At 44.0% G+C, this 19,468-nt stretch overlaps 1 protein-coding gene across 15 annotated transcripts in view; it reads right to left on the reverse strand.

The window, feature by feature from the left end:
• Positions 1-19,468, reverse strand: part of CCR6 (C-C motif chemokine receptor 6) — a 553,987-nt gene that overhangs the window by 524,967 nt on the left and 9,552 nt on the right. The window contains exon 2 of one of the 15 annotated variants that reach the window (XM_029594223.1): positions 10,879-11,065. The exons of 12 other annotated variants lie outside the window; for them this stretch is intronic. The gene's annotated coding sequence lies outside the window, so the exon portion shown is untranslated. Of the gene's footprint in view, positions 1-7,783; positions 7,805-10,878; positions 11,083-19,468 lie in introns of those variants that run through there. 2 more of the 15 variants (XM_029594224.1, XM_029594227.1) reach the window with 2 other exon arrangements.

Below are 19,468 nucleotides of genomic sequence, written 5' to 3' on the forward strand. Positions count from 1 at the left end.
ATGGTTAACACGGGCTCAAAAAGTATATCAGCTGATAGGAGGATCCCCGTGCCTGTGTATCTGGAATGCTTGTGAGCAGCTGCATGAAATACATGAGGGAAATCACGGCTTTTAAGAAGCCTCTCGTACCGTTTCTTAAGGTGAGTTTCCTGCACATATACTACAGAGGCCCGAAATCGTTTTAAGTCCGCATTGAGTAGCTGACGCTTCCTATATGTATTAAGACCCTTAGTATTAATAGTTATAACCTGAATCATTTGTTATAAGGAGCAATCAAAAGTGACACACTATCAGTTCTGACATCAATAAACGGGGATAAACAAATAAAGGCCGGCTAGACCTGCCGGTGAAACGAGTGTTAAATTCAAAAGAAGGTCCCAAAATACTAGGAATAACCCACCCCCTACTGATCCACTTAACTAAAGCGCGGATCATAATCTGTGGGTGCGATTCACCTCTTGGCAGACCTCCCGATCTTCCCCCCCCCCCCCCCCCCACCCTGCAACAAAGAAAACATATAAACAATAAAACATGAAGTCAGTTGACCCCTACTGTGAATCAGCTATATGATCAGAATCACAACCCCTTAAGCAAGGAGAAAACAGTACAATTAGGCACGAAGCCCAAGGCGATGGTCCTCTTCACCCCTGATCAGAAAGGGATTCCTGGGGCTGCTGTGAACGCGTGATGGGCCTCCGCTTGTTTCTTTCGACCCGGCGCCATTTTAAACCAATATCTCTCCTCGGCAGTGGAGCGGGCGAGCTAGATGGTAAGGTAACTCGAATAGCAAGGCCAGCCTGCTGAAAGATGGAATTAGCTTCCGCAGGTGTCTGGAGCCGGTATGTGGTGCCTCCATGTTGAAATGAAAGAGCAAATGGGTAATTCCAACGATACCTGATGTTAGCTTTGCGTAGCTCCTCCGTGACAGGCCGCAGCTCATAACATTTTTTGAGCATACTAGCTGCCAGGTCTTGAAAGACAGCGACATCATGATTGCGCCAGGATCATGTCTTCTTTTGCCGCGCAATGGTAAAGATAGCTTCTTTCTGGCGGAAGCTAAGAAAGTTAATAAGAATGTCCCGTGGCTTCCCATCACGACGTGCCCCCAGCGCACGATGGGCCCGTTCAAATTGTATGTCCGATTCTCCAAAAATGGTGTTATGCTGTAAATCTGCCGGAGCCTGCTGCAAGAGATAGGCACAGAATTCCGCTGCTACAGTGAAGCAGTTAGCAAATTCCTCAGTTTCAGGCACCCCCCTGATCCTGATATTTTGGCGCCGAGACCTATTTTCCATATCCTCGATTTTATCAGTTAGTGAAGCAATCATTTTCTGGTTGGCGCCAGCTGTAGTCGTTAGATCAGAAAGGTCGATCGCATGCTGCTCTACCCGGAGATCAAGTTCGTAGACTCTGTGTCCTAATGCTAAGAAATCTTCTCGGAGCTCGGCGAAAGAATTCAAAAGTTCCTCCTTGTTAAGTTTCATGTCCGCCCGTAGCTCTACAAACCAATCGCGGAGCATTGTTTTAGTAGGGAGATCTGCCAGATTAGACACCGATTCTATGGTTTGTTGGGGCGAAAGGATCGGGGCCTCCGCGTCTGTTTCCTCCATATCACCCGCCTCGCAGTCGGCTATATCGGGCCCGCACTTCCGCGCCTCCACCGCCGCTTTAGTAAAGGAAAATTTCTGCAGATCTGGGCCTCTTTTTTTCATCGACATTACCCCGTTCGCCGGTAGATTGTTAGTCAGGTAAGTATGCAAAATTTTGAGTTGTGATTCCCATGTAAAAAGGGGTCGCAGGGTGGAGGAACGCCGGAGCTTCAGTCAAGGATGTCCATCTTGCCTTGTGGCGAACAGCGCCCCCCCCTCCCCCATAACAGTTTTGACTGTATCTCCCTGATGTTATGGAGTTCCTCCCTCCCTGCAGAAGCTGGTTTTTTTTTTTTAATTCTTTATTTATCAATTTTCACTATATAATTCATTACATTTACACATTACATAGTTGTAGTAATAGCAATGAGTGGTTAATAAAATACATTTACCGTTATATCCTACAATGAGGAAGAGCAAATAATAACAAAAAAGAGATAAGAAACAAAGTTAAACCACTACATTTAATTATCAATCATATTGGAGGGTTATTCCTGAAAAAAAAATGGGAGCGTATCAAGAAAAACAAATCATTCAAACTATTGCATTCCCTATATCTTTTTCTTTCTTTATTGCCTTGGTTAACTAGAAATTGGGGTAGAGGTCGGCACTCTAGCTTGTTCCAAGAATTTCTTTAGTTGATCCGGAACAAAGAATATATATGTATTATCTTGTTTCTGTATTATGCATTTACACGGATACCGTAATGTATAAGAATAACCTAGTGAAATTACTTCCTGCCGAAACCCCAAGAAAGCTTTACGCCTCAGTTGGGTTGGGGGAGCTAGATCAGGGAAAATTTTTATTGCTTTATCGTAATAGGTAATTGGATACTTACTAAAATATTTTTTCATAATTGTATTTATATCTGTGGTGGCATAAAAGGTAACTAAGAGTTCCCCAATTTATTACATTGGCTGTGGAGTCTTCCAAAAAATTGGTTAGATCTCCTTGAAAATTCTCATCTCTAGGCAAACCATTTCTTATGGGGAGAAAGTAACAGCTATTAACAGTAGGAGACCTGTCAGAGGTAAATCCTAATTGATCTATGAAAATTTTTTTTAAAGATATTATTGGTTCTTCCCCTACAATTCTGGGGAAGTTCTCTGCTCTCCTCTCTCTCGCCCTCCGCAGAAGCTGTTTAATCACTAAATTTTATCCTACTCTGTTGTATTGGACCAGTATGCTCCCCAGTCCTTGTATTTATGTTTAACCACTGCATGTGTACAGATTATTTTCATCTTTGCTTAATCACTAACCTCATATATACAGTTTATATTCATACTGGTTGTATGTATTATATATTCATATGTGTTTTATGTAAAGCCCATTGCTGCATTATGTTCCATTGTAAACCGAGGTGATGTTCTAAACGTGACGCGGTATATAAAAACCCCTTAAATAAAATAAATAAATAAATGACCTTTCCATGAGCACTAGAATTTCAGACTACTTGTATTCAGGGCCAAACAATTATGGTATAACAGTGTTTTTATTGTCTGCAGATAGATGGTGAATTCCTTCAGGGAATTAGCTATTCTATCCTTAATTGGCAAATAAAACTGAATGTCATCAGCAAAAATTCTAAAATCTACACCCAATCCAACCAACAGTTTACACAACAGTGCAAGATATATATTGAACAACGAAACTGACAAGAAAGTCCCCTGAGGAGCACCAGTTTTGACTTTAATCCAACATGAAGCTTGGTTCTCAAAAATAACTTGGAAACTCCAATTAATGAAGAAGAAAGAAAACCACTTAAAAGAAATCGTCAGTGATTCCTAGCTCCATCAATCGAGCTATCAAAAGATTGTGGTCTATCATATCAAACACTGTAGATATGTCAAGCTGCACCAACAAATATCTATCAGTAGTCAAAACCCTTTCAAATCGTACCAGATAATGATAACAGTAAAGTCTTCATACTATTGTTCTTTCTGAATTGTTTGGAATTTAATAGTGCATTGTCCTCTAAATAACCATCCTGTTTATGAACAACTTTTTCTATAAGCTTGGCCATAAAAGGTAGTGACAAAATAGGCCTATAGCTTCATGTACTCAATTAATCTAAGCTTTTTTTTTTTTTTTTTTTTTAAACAAAGGTCGAACAGTAGCTCTCTTTAGAAAGTCTGGCAACACTACTTCTGCTAAAGAAGATAAATGGAGAAATTACTATTTACTTGATTATTTTCTTTCCTCTAAGGAAGGTAGGCCAAGCCACATAAGTGGGTGGATTGGTCTGCCAGCAGATGGAGACAAAGTAAAAATTGATGTCACAGACATATAGCCCATCAGCCCTCCAGTATGCTCTGGAAAAGCCAAACTGTGGACAAACTGATTATACTTGAACATGACTATTAACAATCAACCACTCATGCTTACAATCAATTGGGAACACTGAGCTCAAAAATAAGAAGTAACATTCACTAAACTGAGGGACTGGTCAAGACACTTACTAGTCCTCAAATGAATAGCAGAACAGTCTACATTGTCAGCACCTAAAGGACAAAACAAAAGGAAAAAGCAGCAGCCAAGGGCAGGTTGTGGGTTGGCCCGCCTTCCTTAGAGGAAAGGAAATTATCAGGTAAGTAGTAATTTCTGCTCTGCGCTCAGACAGGCCATTCCACACAAGTGGGATGTACCAAAGCTACTTGAACATGGCATGTGGCTGCCCGTGGTCAGGTCAATACTTCCTGTGCAAACGTGGCGTCCTCGCAAGCACGAACGTCCAAGCTGTAATGCTTGGAAAAGGTATGTAAGGAGGACACGTTGCTGCTTGGCAAATCTTGACTGGAGACAATACCCCCCACAATACCGCCTGAGCCCTTGTGGCATGTGGTCTGTTCTGCTTTAGCAAAGGAATCGCCAGATCCACGTAGGTGGTCGTGATGACGTCCTTAACCAAGGGGCTATAGTTGCCTGCATCTCCGGTTCACACTATTTAACTTCACCATGGAGCTTAAACAAACGATCAGACTTCTGGACAAATTTAGAACCTCCAAGTACTGCATCAGATGCCGCTTGACATCGAAGGTATGCAAAAGACGATACTCACACTCATCTCTCACTGTCCACCATGGGCAGGGAAATAGCCTGATTCAAATGAAACTTTGAAACCACTTTCGGAAAAAAAGAAGGCACAGTGCAAAGCTCTACCATCCCTGGCATCACACGCAGAATAGGCTCACAGCAAGAAAGAGCCTGCGGTTCGGAAACCCGATGTGCAGAACAGATTGCCATGAGAAAAGGCTCTCTTCGAGGTAAGCAGGCGTAAGGAGAGGCCACATAGTGGGCGAAAGTAGGACCTGCCAAGAAATTCAGGACCAGATTAAGGTCCCACAGAGGCAACGGTAGCCGCAAAGAAGGATGAAGATGCTTAACTCCCTTCAAGAACCAGGACACATCTGGATAGGAAGACAAAGGCCCACCATTGTCTTGCCCTCTATAACAATCGAGTGTGGCCATTTGCACCTTCAAGGTGTTAAGGGCCACACCCTTACGCAATCCTGGTTTGTCGGGGTTGATATATTTAGCTATGAACTCAATGATGGGTGAAGGGTCAGATTCTAGGGTTCCTGGAGGGGCGTAGATTAGGCCAATTTGAAGGTTCTCGGATTTGAAGAAGGAAAGTTCGAGGTTGGTTGTTATATTTGATTGTTGTAAGGTTAGGCCTAGTCCTTTTTTGCGGCTAATAGAAGTCCTCCTCCCCTTTTTTTGAGTCTGGGGATTGAGAAAAAGTCATAAAGTTGGGTGGGAAGTTGATTCGTTAGTACTGTATCATAAGGTTTCAGCCATGTTTCTGTGATTGCCCAAATATCAGGATTGATTTCAATGAGATAGTCATTAAGAATGTGTGTTTTTTTCGTGAGTGATTGTGCATTAAAAAGAGTAAGAGAGAGGCCCAGAAATTGTGTAATAGGAGAGATCATTATTGGAATTAGCCTTTGTTGACGGATGCTGGGAGGTGAGGTAGGTTTAGCTTGAATTCTGCGTTGTTTGCTGATTATAGGGATAGTGAAAGTGTGCATCCTTGTGGAGGAGATAATGTTGCGAGCGGAGAGTCTGAGAAGGGCTGTAGTTGAGTGGGTGGTGGAATCAGCTGTGGCCCGTGAGAAACTGTTGAAAGGGGTGAGCTTGGTGCCAGTGAGACAAGAAAGGACAGAGAGACTATTTCTCGCTTCAATTTGGGGCTGCACGAAGGGGCAGCCCCTTTGTCGCGCGATGCCTGGAAGCGGCTCTTCCCTTTAAACCTGAGTTGGTCGCGGAACAATGAGATCACCGGCGCGACTAGGAATGGAGGCGGAGTCGGACCGCGGCGAGTGAGCTGTAGCCGGTCACGTGGTCAGTGCGGGGGCCCTCAGAGGTAGGTGCGAGATTAAAGGGGCCTTACCCCGACAGGCTCAAGCGCCAACTGCGCGGCCCTGTCTCCCAGCTCCTGTTCTTGCTAAGGGCGTCCTCCTGCGGTCTTTGTCGAGTGTCCTCCGTCGGTCCTGCTGAGTCGCGGCCTGACCTGTGAGGAAGGAAGGAGCCGACCCGACCAGCCCAGCACAGCGGAGTGGTGAGGAGCTGACATCGCCTGCACTTGCGGGGCTCCTGCCCCCTGACGTCATCTGCCGGAGACCGTGAGCTGAAAAGCCCGCGGGACAGAGTGGAGTTCGGGGCCTGACCTGTGAGGAAGGAAGGAGCCGACCCGACCTGCCCGGCACAGCGGAGTGGTGAGGAGCTGACATCGCCTGCACCTGCGGGACTCCTGCCCCCTGACGTCATCCGCCGGAGACCGCGAGCTGAAAAGCCCACGGGACAGAGTGGAGTTCGGGGCCTGACCTGTGAGGAAGGAAGGAGCCGACCCGACCTGCCCGGCACAGCGGAGTGGTGAGGAGCTGACATCGCCTGCACTTGCGGGACTCCTGCCCCCTGACGTCATCCGCCGGAGACCGCGAGCTGAAAAGCCCGCGGGACAGCGGCGCACCATAGCTGCCGGCGCAGCGTCTAAGCCGCGCACGTCCAAGGGGCGTGCGCGACTTTGATCGGCTTGGATCAGCTTGGACTATATTTTGAGAATTATTAGGTCTTTTATGGGGAGTAAAAGGAAGGCGAAATTTGTTACCTCGTCTCCAGCCTCACACGGATTCGGACCGATGGACGCCCACGTTTTGGCTGATAAAACTCAAGCAAAGTTAGAGAACGAAGTATCACAATCGTTGGGCCAAACCTAAAGGAAAATAGTTAGAGCTCCTGCTTCCTGGATAAATTATTAATTGGAATTTGTGAAGTATCTGTAAAACAGGCCCCCATGTTATAAGGTTTGAATATAGCAGTAGTTTTGTTTTTGGGGGGGGGTTTTTTTTATTATGCATGGGAAACTTTTCTCTTTTAGAGATTTGTGAATTATTGCTGTTATATTCAATTTACTTGATTTATACATGTATAATGCAAGAATTGTTGTTAAGCTTTTTGAAAATTTAATAAAGAATAAATTGGAAAAAAAAAAGTACTGGTCCTCGTATAGATCCCTGTTTTCCACTGTGAAAAGACCATTTAATCGTACTCTGTTTTCTGTCTTTTAACCAGTTTGTAATCCACAAAAGGATATTGCTTTCTATCCCATGACTTTAATTTTCTTAGAAGCCTCTCATGAGAGACTAACATCTTCTGAAAATTCAGATACACTACATTTACCAGTTCACCTTTGTCCACATGTTTATTTACAAGCTCATAAAAATGTAGGAGATTTGTGAGGCAAGACTTCCCTTAGATAAAACCATGCTGGCTGTGTTCCATTACACCATGTCTATCTAAATGTTCTATAATTGTATTCTTTATAACAGTTTCCACGATTTTCTCCAGCACTGAAGTCAGTCTCAGTCTATAGTTTCCCAGATCTCCCCTAGATCCCTTTTTAAATATCGTGGTTACATTGTTCACCCTCCAGTCTTCAGATACAATGGACAATTTTAAATAATAGCTCACAAATTTTTAATAATAGGTCTGAAATTTCATTTTTTAGTTCTTTCAGAACCCTGGGGTGTATACCATCCGGTCAAGTTGATTTACTGCTCTTCAGTTTGTCAATCTGGACTACTACATCTTCCAGGTTCACCATAATTTGGTTCAGTTCATCTCAATCTCACCCTTGAAAACTGTGTCCAGAACAGGTATCTCCCAGACATCCTCTACAATAAAACACCAAAGCAAAGAATTTGTTTAGTCTTTCTGCAATGGCATTATCTTCCCTAACTGCCCCTTTAACCTCTCGATCTAACGGTCCAACCGACTCCCTTGCAGGCTTTCTGCCTCAGATATATTTTTTAAAGTTTTTATTATGAGTTTTTGCCTCTACAGCCAACTTCTTTTCAAATTCTCTTAGCCTGTCTTATCAATGTCTTCCATTTAACTTGACAATGCTTAAGCTTTATCCTATTTACCTCTGATGGATCCTTCTTCCAATTTTTGAATGAAGATCTTTTAGCTAAAATATCCTCTTTCACCTCACTTTTTAAACATGCCGGCAATTGTTTGGCCTTCCTTCCACCTTTGTTAATGCATGGAAGACATCTGGACTGCTCTTCTTAGATGGTATTTTTAAACAATATCAATGTCTGTTGTCACTCTTTACCTATGTAGCTTCACCTTTCAAGTTTCTTTCTTTTTTTTTTATTTAAAGTATTTTTCTCATTTTGTCAAAGTTCCCCCTTTCAAAGTTTAGTGCTAGAGCCATGAATTTATTTACTGCCTCCCTTCCTGACATTAATTCAAATTTGATCATGTTAATCACTATTACCAAGTAGACCCACCACTATTACATCTCTCACCAGATCCTGGTCTCCGGGGAGAATATGAACTAAAATTGCTCTCTCTCTCGTTGGTTCCTGAACCAATTGCTCCATAAGACTATCATTTATTCCATCCAGGAACTTTATTTCTCTAGCATGTCCTGATGTTACATTTATCCAGTCAATATTGGAGTAACTGAAGTTTCCCATTATGACTGCACTACCAATTTGGTTAGCTTCCTTAACTTCTTAGTATTTCACTGTCCGTCTCATCACTTTGGCCTGGTGGATGCTATATTCTTCCAATACACAAGGGGCTTCTACCCAAAAAGATTCTATTGTGCATTTAGTCTCTTGCAGGATATTTATCTTGTTGAATTCTATGCCATCCCGGACACAAAGTGCCACCCCACCACCAAGTTGGTCCTTTCTATGTAAAAAACCTCTGATAAAGTGAGACTAATAAAGACCATCTTTAAAAGTCAAACAGTGAAGTTTATTATAAAGAAAGACGTGGTTTCTTTAGGAGTAGCAAGCGTTACAAAGCAAATAGTGCAAGCTCAAACCTACTCAGAGATCTATTGCTAGTGCACAGCTTTATAAGAGTTTACCTTCAGCCAATCAACAGGTGTCTGCATTTACCTGCCCCTTATCCCTTGTCCAATTAGTAAATTTGTGCATGTATACGTGCTTTGTTGCTAGGGGCACTTGTTCTGCCACTTACACTTACTGTTAAGTTTCCAGGAAATCAGTCCTCTTCAGTTTCGTTTTCTCAGCTCTGACGTCTCTTGTACTGACCATATTCGTACCCTGGTATAGCACTATCCCATTGGTTATCCTCCTTCCACCATGTCTCAGAGATGCCAATTAAGTCTGTGTCATTATTCACTCCTATACACCGACTCTCCCATCTGACTTCTCAGAATTCCGGTATTAGCATACAAACATTTCAGAGTATATTTTTTGTTTGTATTAACATTCTGCTTTTCAGAGATAATTTGGAATCTTTTAGCTCAGGTGATTCTTTACTTATAGGCACATGGATTACTTTTGCTTTTATTGGAACCTCTGTTGGGATGCCCTAAATCTAAAGCTTCCTTAGTATCCTTCAAAGATACCTCCCTCTAAACCATGCACTGATTAAGCGACTGTCTGCTTTCCCCTTTGTTCTAGTTTAAAAAAACTGTTCTCTCTCCTTTTTAAAAAGGTTAGTGCCAGCAGCCTGGGCCCACCCCTTCGAAAAAGACTCCCCTTGATCAAAAGGTTTGCCAGTTCCTTACAAAACAGAATCCCTCTTCCCTGTGCAATCATCTCATCCACACATTGATCTCCGAAGCCCTGCCTGCCTCTGGGGACTTGCATATAGAACAGGGAGCATTTCAGAGAATGTTACCCTGGAGGTTCTGGTTTTCAACTTTCTACCTCAGAGCCTAGATTTGGCTTCAGAACCTCCCTCCCATATTTTTCTATGTCTTTGGTGCCCACGTGTACCATGTCAGCCAGCTCCTCCCCACTGTCTAAAATCCTATCTAGGTGACACATGAGGTCCATCACCTTCGCACCAGCTAGGCATGTTACCAAGTGATCCTCATGCCCAACAACCACCCAGCTATCTACATCCCTAATAATCAAATCACCAACTATGACGGTTGACCTAACCCTTCAGTCCGGGGCAATAGCCCTGGGAGAGTCATCCTCTGTGCGAGAGGACAACGCATCACCTGGAGAGCAGGTCCTTGCTACAGGATCATTTCCTGCCATACCAGGATGATGCTCTCCACAGAAGAGAACTTCCTCCTCCAAGGCAGCATCAGGGCTGCCAGTCTGAAGTTGGGACTTGAGACCTTCAGGGACATAGTAGCCATCTGTATACCTATGTCTGCCTCAGCTCCTCCAGGTCTGCCACTCTAGCCTCCAGAGATCGGACTCATTCTCTGAGAGACAGGAACACTTTGCATCAGATGCACATGTACAACTTCTCACCAGTGGGTAAAAAATCATACATGTGACACTCGATGCAAAAGACTGGGAGGCCCCCCTCTTGCTGCTGGACTGCTACCTTCATCTAATTAAGTTTTAGGTTGCTATGGGAGTAGGAATGTGTCTAATTAGGGTCCTTTAAATGTATTAGTGTATTTACTATATATCTGGTAGTGGCCTACAAAGGAATAATCAAACTCTCAATAAGGTGTGGGGAATTCAAGAAGTGAAGTTATAGGGCTGACTTTTTTTGTATGTGTGAAAGTGGCACCTGCCTATAAATTAAAGGATGAGCTAGGGATGGGTGGGAGAGGGATGGAAGGATTGGGAAAACAAAAACACACTAACTTGTTTATTAGCTGCTTTACTGACTTTATTTAAAAAAAACAAACTATTTAAACACACTAATTAATATACCCCAATAGTTTACTTTTTCCCAATACTTTTAAAAACATTTCACAAGCAGAACTTACTGATTTCTTTCAGCCACTAGTAAGGTGATCCTCTCCTCTCAGTGCTCCCACTGGATTGTGATACTCTGCCAACAAATCTCCACCCCCCACTTCAACTAGTGACTTTGTCATAAAGCACGAAGTGAAGGTAGAGGTGGGTGGGAGTTGGAGGGAGGTTGCTTCTTCCCTCTACTCTTCCCTTCTAAAACTAAATGGAAAGAATGCCTAAGAAACAAACAAAAAATACAAAAAAAACACAAAGTGCAAGAAATCACTTTTTTAAAAATTAAAAACAAAAGTTATTAATAAAAAATTATCCCCCCCATTTTCCCCCCTTTTGATCCTTCTACAACTTGAACCTCATATTTTATTCATTCAGGCAGCACGAGAGGTGAAGGGGATTAGTTTTCAGACCGAAATTTTCAAATAGGCGGCCTTTGCCGATGACATACTGGTATTTTTGATGGATCCAATATGGTCCCTCTTGCAATTAATTTGGACATTTGGGATTTTTTTCTGGCCTACATCTTAATATGGACAAATCCGAAGCCTTGGCATTTCCTGATACCCTCCGGGAATGATGGGATGAGTCTTTCTCCCTACAGTGGGCCGGTGATTCCCTTCGTTACCTGGGGGTCTCCCTTCCCCATTCCCTAGCCAAATTGTATAGCCTTAATATTCCTAACTTGTTAAAATCCTCTCAAGAGAGGCTGCGCGCGTGGGAGTACTTTACCACTTTCTCTGGGAGGTCGGGTTAATTTGTTTAAAATGGTCATCCTTCCCAAATGGCTTTATATTCTTTAGAACTTGCCACTTCATCTCAAACGTAAAGACGTCACCAGCCTGGACAAAGTGTTGCGATCCTCTCTCTGGTAGGGCAGGAAACCCAGAAAACAGTTGAGCTAGATGAAAGAAAAATGGAGTCTGGGAGGCTTAGGTGTCCCCGATTTGGCACTTTATAATTTGGCTGGTAATTTGTGCATTATCAGGGAATGGGTTCTAGACAGACCCTCTTATGTTAATCTGACCGCTGAAAAAGTGTTGGTGGCCCCATTGGACTTGAAGTTTGTGTTGCAAGCCTCTTCAGATAAGCTCCCGACCTTTTTAGAATATTTCCACCTTGCCTATTAGACAGGCCTGGCTAGAAACATAGAAACATAGAAATGACAGCAGAAAAAGACCAATCGGCCCATCCAGTTTGCCCAGCAAGCTTCACACTTCTTTCCTTTCATACTTATCTGTTTCTCTTGGCTCTTAGCAACCCTTGGTTCTATTTCCCTTTCACCCCCACCATTAATACAGAGAGCAGTGATGGAGCTGCATCCAAGTGAAATATCAAGCTTGATTAGTTAGGGGTAGTAACCGCTGCAACAAGCAAGCTACACCCATACTTATTTGTTTACCCAGACTATGTTATTCAGCCCTTATTGGTTGTTTTTGTTCTCCCCTGCCGTTGAAGCAGAGAGCTATGCTGGATAAGCGTGAAGTATCAGTTTTTCTTCTCCCTTGCCGTTGAAGCAGAGAGCTATGCTGGATAAGCGTGAAGTAGTAGTTTTACTTCTCCATTGCCGTTGAAGCAGAGAGCTATGCTGGATATGCGTGAAGTAGTAGTTTTTCTTCTCCCCTGCTGTTGAAGCAGAGAGCAATGCTGGATATGCATTGAAAGTTTATTTTATTTTATTTATTTATTTGTGTTTTTCTATACCGGCATTCACGGGAGTACGTATCATGTCGGTTTACATAAAACAAGGGGTGATCAATACATTATAACATTCATAACTAAAACATAAGGGGCGGATTTTCAGAGCCCTGCTCGCGTAAATCCGCCCAAAACCGGGCGGATTTACGCGAGCAGGGCCCTGCGCGCCGGGAAGCCTATTTTACATAGGCCTCCCGGCGTGCGCAGAGCCCCGGGACTCGCGTAAGTCCCGGGGTTCTCGGAGGGGGGCGTGTCGGGGGCGTGCCCGGTCGTCGCGGCGTTCCGGGGGCGTGTCGGCAGCGGTTTGGGGGCGGGTACGGGGTGTGGCTACGGCCTGGGGGCGTGGCCGCGCCCTCCGTACCCGCCCCCAGGTCGCGGCCCGGCGCGCAGCAGGCCCGCTGGCGCGCGGGGATTTACGTCTCCCTCCGGGAGGCGTAAATCCCCCGACAAAGGTAAGGGGGGGGTGTAGACAGGGCCGGGTGGGTGGGTTAGGTAGGGGAAGGGAGGGTAAGGTGAGGGGAGGGCAAAGGAAAGTTCCCTCCGAGGCCGCTCCGATTTCGGAGCGGCCTTGGAGGGAACGGGGGGAGGCAGCGCGGCTCGGCGCTCGCAGGCTATACAAAATCGATAGCCTTGTGCGCGCCGATCCAGGATTTTAGTGGATACGCGCGGCTCCGCGCATATCTACTAAAATCCAGCGTACTTTTGCTTGAGTCTGATGCGCAAGCAAAAGTAGGCTGATCGCGCTTCTTTTAAAATCTACCCCTAAGAGTATACATTACAGGAGTATAAACAAGTGCAAGGAAGAGAAAGTTACAATAAAACAGGGGTTATTCTAACTGGGATTAGAGTTAAAGGAAAGATAAACAAGTTTAACAAGAAGTAAAACAAAGTGAAGTATGCATTGAAAGCCACATTAACTATCACCAATTATTAGGCTTATTCAATATTTGTTAATACCTATAGCCTTTGAACTCTCCGTTAATTTTACGTACTCTTACCCACCCCTGTTTTTTTTTTTGTTTTTGTTGGGTTTTTTTTTTTAATTTGGAGATGGCAGCACTCCATCCTTCCGCTCCGTAAAGGTGGAACACCAACCACTGGCATCCCGCTCCGTAAATGCCTCTGTGGCTACTGCCGCTCCGTGCAGTGTTTTGCTGCCTCCTCTTTATACACGTCCTCTAGACCTGATGGATCCACAGTGTTTATCCCACGCCCCTTTGAGGAAGTGGTGAAGTCCAAAAATGTGAAGTCCTTCACATTTTTGGACTTCACCACTTCCTCCGGAAGGGCATTCCAGGCATCCACCACTCTTCTCCTTGAAGAAATACTTCCTGACATTGGTTCTTAGTCTTCCTCCCTGGAGCCTCAGCTCGTGACCTCTGGTTCTGCTGATTTTTTTCTGACAGAAAAGGTTTGTCGTTGTCTTTGGATCGTTAAAGTTTTTCAAGTATCTGAAGGTCTGAATCATATCACCCCTGCTCCTCCTTTCCTCCAGGGTGTACATATTTAGATTCTTCAATCTCTCCTCGTATGACATCCGATGAAGACCCTCCACCTTTCTGGTCGCCCTTCTCTGTTCCGCTTCCATCTTGTCTCTGTCTCTTTGTAGATACGGTCTCCAGAACTGAACACAGTACTCCAGGTGAGGCCTGGAGTACTGTGTTCAGTTCTGGGGGATAATCACTTCCCTTTTCTTACTCGATATTCCTCTCTCTATGCAGCCCAGCATTCTTCTGGCTTTAGCTATCGCCTTGTCGCATTGTTTCGCAGACTTCATATCATTAGACACTATAACCCCTAGGTCTCTCTCCTGCTCCGTGCACATCAGCCTTCCCCCCCCCCCAATCGAATACAGTTCATTCGGATTTCCACTCCCCATATGCATCACTTTGCACTTCTTGGCATTGATTCTCAGCTGCCATATCTTCGACTACTCTTCCAGTTTCCTTAAATCCCGTCTCATTCTCTCCAATCCTTCTGGCATGTCCACTCTGTTGCAGATCTTAGTGTTGTCCGCAAAAAGACAAATCTTACCTTCTATCCCGTCCGCAATGTCGCTCACAAAGATATTGAACAGGACCGGTCCCAACACCGATCCTTGCGGTACACCACTTAAAACCGCTCTCTTTTCAGAGAAAGTTCCATTTACCATCACACATTGTCTTCTGTCCGTCAACCAGTTTGCAATCCAGGTCACCAACTCGGCACTCACTCCTAAGCTTCTCATTTTATTCACCAGTCTCCTGTGCGGAACTGTATCAAAAGCTTTGCTGAAATCCAAGTAGATGACATTGAGCACTCTTCCTTGATCCAATTCCTTGGTTACCCAGTCAAAAAAGTCTATCAGATTTGTCTGACAGGATCTTCCCCTGGTGAATCCATGCTGTTTCTGGTCCAGCAATTCTCCGGACTGTAGATAGTTCACTATTCTCTCTTTCAACAGTGACTCCATTACTTTTCCCACCACCGAAGTGAGGCTAACCGGTCTGTAGTTACCAGCCTCCTTTCTGTTTCCACTCTTGTGAAGCGGGACCACCACCGCTCTTCTCCAATCACTCGGCACCACTCCCGTTTCTAGGGATCTATTGAACAGGTCACACAGCGGACCCGCCAGCACATCTCTGAGCTCCTTCAGTATCCTTGGATGAATCCCATCAGGTCCCATGGCTTTCTCCACTTTTCAGATTCTTTAGCTCTTCCCATACATTTTCTACTGTAAAAAGGTTTATCTATTCCACTTCCTTCCAGTTTCTTGTTGTGTAGAGATGGTCCTTCTCCAGGGTCCTCTTTAGTGAACACAGAACTGAAGTATTTGTTTAATATTTCTGCCATTTCTTCGTCTCTCTCCATGCATTGATCATTTCCACCTTTCAATTTCACTATACCACTTTGAACTTTTCTCTTTTCACTGATGTATCTGAAAAATGTTTTGTTACCATTCTTTATCTCCTTGGCAATCCTCTCTTCCGCTTGACTTTTTGCCGACTTGATTAGTTTCTTCGTCTCCCTCAGTTGACTCAAATATTGTTCTTTGTGCTCATCCCTTTGGGATCTTTTATATTTCTTGAATGCTGTTCTTTTAGCCTTAATTTTGTCAGCCACCTCCTTTGAGAACCAGATAGGTTTCATTTTTCTTTTGCTTTTCTTTACATTTCTAACATATAGAGTAGTTGCCTTGGTAACTGCTCCTTTTAGATTGGTCCACTGCTGATCCACATCTCTCTCGTTCTCCCAGCCTTTTAGTTCTTCCTCCAGGTACTTCCCCATTTCCTCAAAGTCCTTGTTTTTGAACTGCAAAACTTGGGTCTTTGTGTTTCTTTTCCGTATCCTTTTTGTGATATTAAACCATACCGTTTGATGATCACTGGTGCCGAGGTGGGCGCCCACCTGGACATCAGAGACATTATCTCCATTAGTGAGCACTAAGTCAAGTATAGCTCCTTCTCTAGTGGGTTCAATTACCATTTGTTTGAACAAAGTTACTTGCATGGCACCCACTATCGCTCTACTATTTTTAGATTCTGCAGATGGGATTTTCCAGTCTACATCTGGCATATTAAAGTCACCAACGATCACCACTTCTCCCTTCTTTCCTATCTTAAGGATGTCTTCAACCAGGTCTCTGTCCAGCTCTTCCTTTTGGTTTGGAGGCCTGTAAACCACTCCAATATAAATGGATGCTCCGTCATCTTTGTTTAGGTCGACCCATAGTGCTTCTTCATTGCCCCAACTTCCTTGCAGCTCAGATGCTTGGATATTGTTTCTAACATAAAGAGCCACACCACCCCCTTTTCTATCCACTCTGTCCTTCCTTAACAAGTTATAGCCTGGTATTGCTGTATCCCAATCATGAGATTCTGTGTACCATGTTTCTGTGATAGCAACAATGTCCAATTGTGCCTCCGTCATTAGGGCCTGCAGATCTGGGATTTTATTTCCCAAACTATGAGCATTTGCGGTCATAGCTTTCCAGGTTCCCTCTTTAAGGTTATTGCTTTTCCTGGACTCCTTATGAGACTTTAGTTGAGATTTGTTATTCACTTCAATCTTTCCTTTTGCAGTTTTGCCACTGATGACAGAGTCATCCATCTCGATTTGCTTTATCCTTTGGTTATGGATCTTGAAATTCTGCATGCATTGTTTTTTTTTTTCTCTTTTCTGGTAACACTTCAATGTTTTTCTCTAGAACTTCTTCAGTTATTAATATAGGGAAGGCTTTTTGTTCTTGTTGCACTTGATACTGTGTGGGTCTGCTCATCACAGGTCTAATTCTACCAGAGCCCACTGTAATCCTGGTTTTTAATGAATTTCTTAATGACCTGTTTGAGTGGGGGGGTATACTTGTTGGCTGCCCATCTGTCAAGAATGGGTGACTGTGGGACACATGTGTTATCCTACCTGAGCCTACTGTATTTCTTTTTCTTGACTCCTGGTTATTCTTTGGTATTGGGGAATTATTTTCTGAGTAATGCAATGTGGGTGTAATTCCTGTAATTGAAGCTAATTGAGCTTTAACCTCAGTCAGCTCCTTTTTCAAAGAAGAGAGTTCTGCACAGATTGGGCAAGCTCTAAATTTCCAGATGCTTTCCCTCAGAATAAAGGCTCCACAACAGTTACATTGGATAGTCCTCATTTTGGTAAATTTTTTGATTGGTATTTCCTTTGCTGTTAACAATTTACTAATTTATCTTGTTGCTAATGTTAAGTTAGTCAGTCTATATTAGAAAATAAACCCTAGGGGTGGGTGGGTAGGTAGAGGGGTAGGGTATCAAACAGTTTAACCTGGGACAAGCTGGGCAGAGCAGGACACTTTCTTGAACTTTAATAGTCCTTTAGCTATTAAATGATCCCTCAGCACTTATGTGCCAATATTAAACAGATTATTAAAGAACAGCTATACAATAAGAGAAATGCAGGTATACTGAATCTTAAAAACAATTAGCAAGGAACCTTAACCAAATTGATGAAGATCCCCCACTTTTGCTCCTATTTTTTGCCTATTTGGGAGAATCTGGAGTTTGGTCCAGGCTCCCAAACCACTGGGTTTCGTTTGTGGGCCTTGAAGGGAATCACTCAGCTGGGCCATCTATTAGAGTCTAATATTAGATGAAGAGGGGCACATACTGTCATTCCCAGAGTTGAAGGAATTATATCACCTTGGTAACGAGCAGGTCTTTCCCTATTTACAAGTGCACCATTACATTGGATCTCTACCACCTGAATCCCTGCAACCAACTTTTTTTCATTTCCTGGACACCTTATTTATGTTTGAGAAAAGCAAGTTTGCTTACCGTAAACGGTGTTTCCGTAGATAGCAGGATGATTTAGCCATGCTGTCATGGGAACTGCCAATCAGGGCCTGGGAGGTGAAGCTTAAGTAGCAGAGTGTAGACTTTTAGACTCTGCAGCTGCGTGTGTGTTCCCGCGCAGGAAAGTAACAGATTCTCCTCAGTCTGTAGTTAAGCTTGAGCATAGCTGATGAAAATATGACTACCAGGTAGGTGGGTGGGTCAGCATGGTTAATTCATCCTGCTATCTACGGAAACACCGTTTACGGTAAGCAAACTTGCTTTTTCCCGTCGATAGCAGGGCTGAATTAGCCATGCTGTCATGGGAGTCCCAAGCTCCCTATCACGCTTTATCAATTACCTAGCGCGTGATGGGCAAGTGTGGTAGTCGCGTGGTTAAGTAGGCAATGTGTGAAGAATCGCCTGTCCCAGCTTCGCATCTGCTGCTGACTGCTTGTCTATGCAGTAATGAGAAGTAAAGGTATGGAGGGAGGACCATGTGGCCGCCTTGCAGATGTCCACTGGTTGTACATTCCTGAGATGTACCATGGATGTGGCCATGGCGCGAACTTGATGAGCTCGTGGAAGCAAGGGAAGTGGTAAATTTTTCTTGTTGTAGCAAAACTGGATACACTGTACTATCCAGCTTGAGATTGTTCATTTAGCAACCAGCAATCCCCAGGGCATTCGGGTTGAAAGAAACGAATAATTGAGATACTCGGTTCGTAGAGTGAGTTCTCCTTTTGTAATAAGCCAATGCTCTTTTACAGTCCAAGGTGTGCAACAAACGTTCTGTCGTTTGAATGAGGTCTTGGGAAAAATATGGGTAACTATTGTTTGATTGAGATGGAAGGCCGAAATCACCTTTGGAAGGAAGGCTGGATGAGGACGCAGGATGACCTTATTGTGATGGAATTGTAGGTATGGTTCATAATGTACTAATGCCTGCAATTCACTCACTCTACATGCAGATGTTATTGCTACTAAAACTACTACTTTCCAGGTGAGATATTTGAGATGTGCTGACTCCATGGGTTCAAATGGTGGTAGCATTAGTTGTTCTAGAAGTACACTGAGGTTCCACGGAACCAGTGGTTTAGCTATAGGCGGGCGAAGATGCAGTAACCCCACAGTCGGTCCCCTGCCTAGAGGTCAGGGCCAGGGACGGATCCGACCACTTGGACCCGAATAAATTTTCCATCTTGTCAAGACGGGCATCTGGGCACAAAGATCATCACGGGATGCAGACCTCGTGTGTGTGTGGGAGGGGGTTCTGTGATGGACATGGTCTGGGGGCACTGGCGAAAGCCAGTCAATGCCATGAAAAAAAGTACGCGGCACATGGTCGATGGTCAGCGGGCAGACAAGGAAGCCATCGGCGATCAACCACGAAAACACGAAGTACTTATCAGATCGCTGAAAAAAGGACCCGGAGAAGGAACAAGGGACCCTATGCAATGCGTGGAGAAAAAAAAAACCACTTCAAAAAAGCAAAGCTGCTCAAAAGAAGCGCGAGCTCTGCTACCTTGAGGCAACAGCTTCACAGAACAGAAGAGAATGAAGAGGGACTGTGTGGACACGTGGTTAGCAGTATGCTGGACATGCTCAGTGTGCCTTACAAAGT

Source organism: Rhinatrema bivittatum, chromosome 3, assembly GCF_901001135.1.
Source record: "Rhinatrema bivittatum chromosome 3, aRhiBiv1.1, whole genome shotgun sequence".
NCBI classification, from domain to species: Eukaryota; Metazoa; Chordata; class Amphibia; order Gymnophiona; family Rhinatrematidae; genus Rhinatrema; species Rhinatrema bivittatum.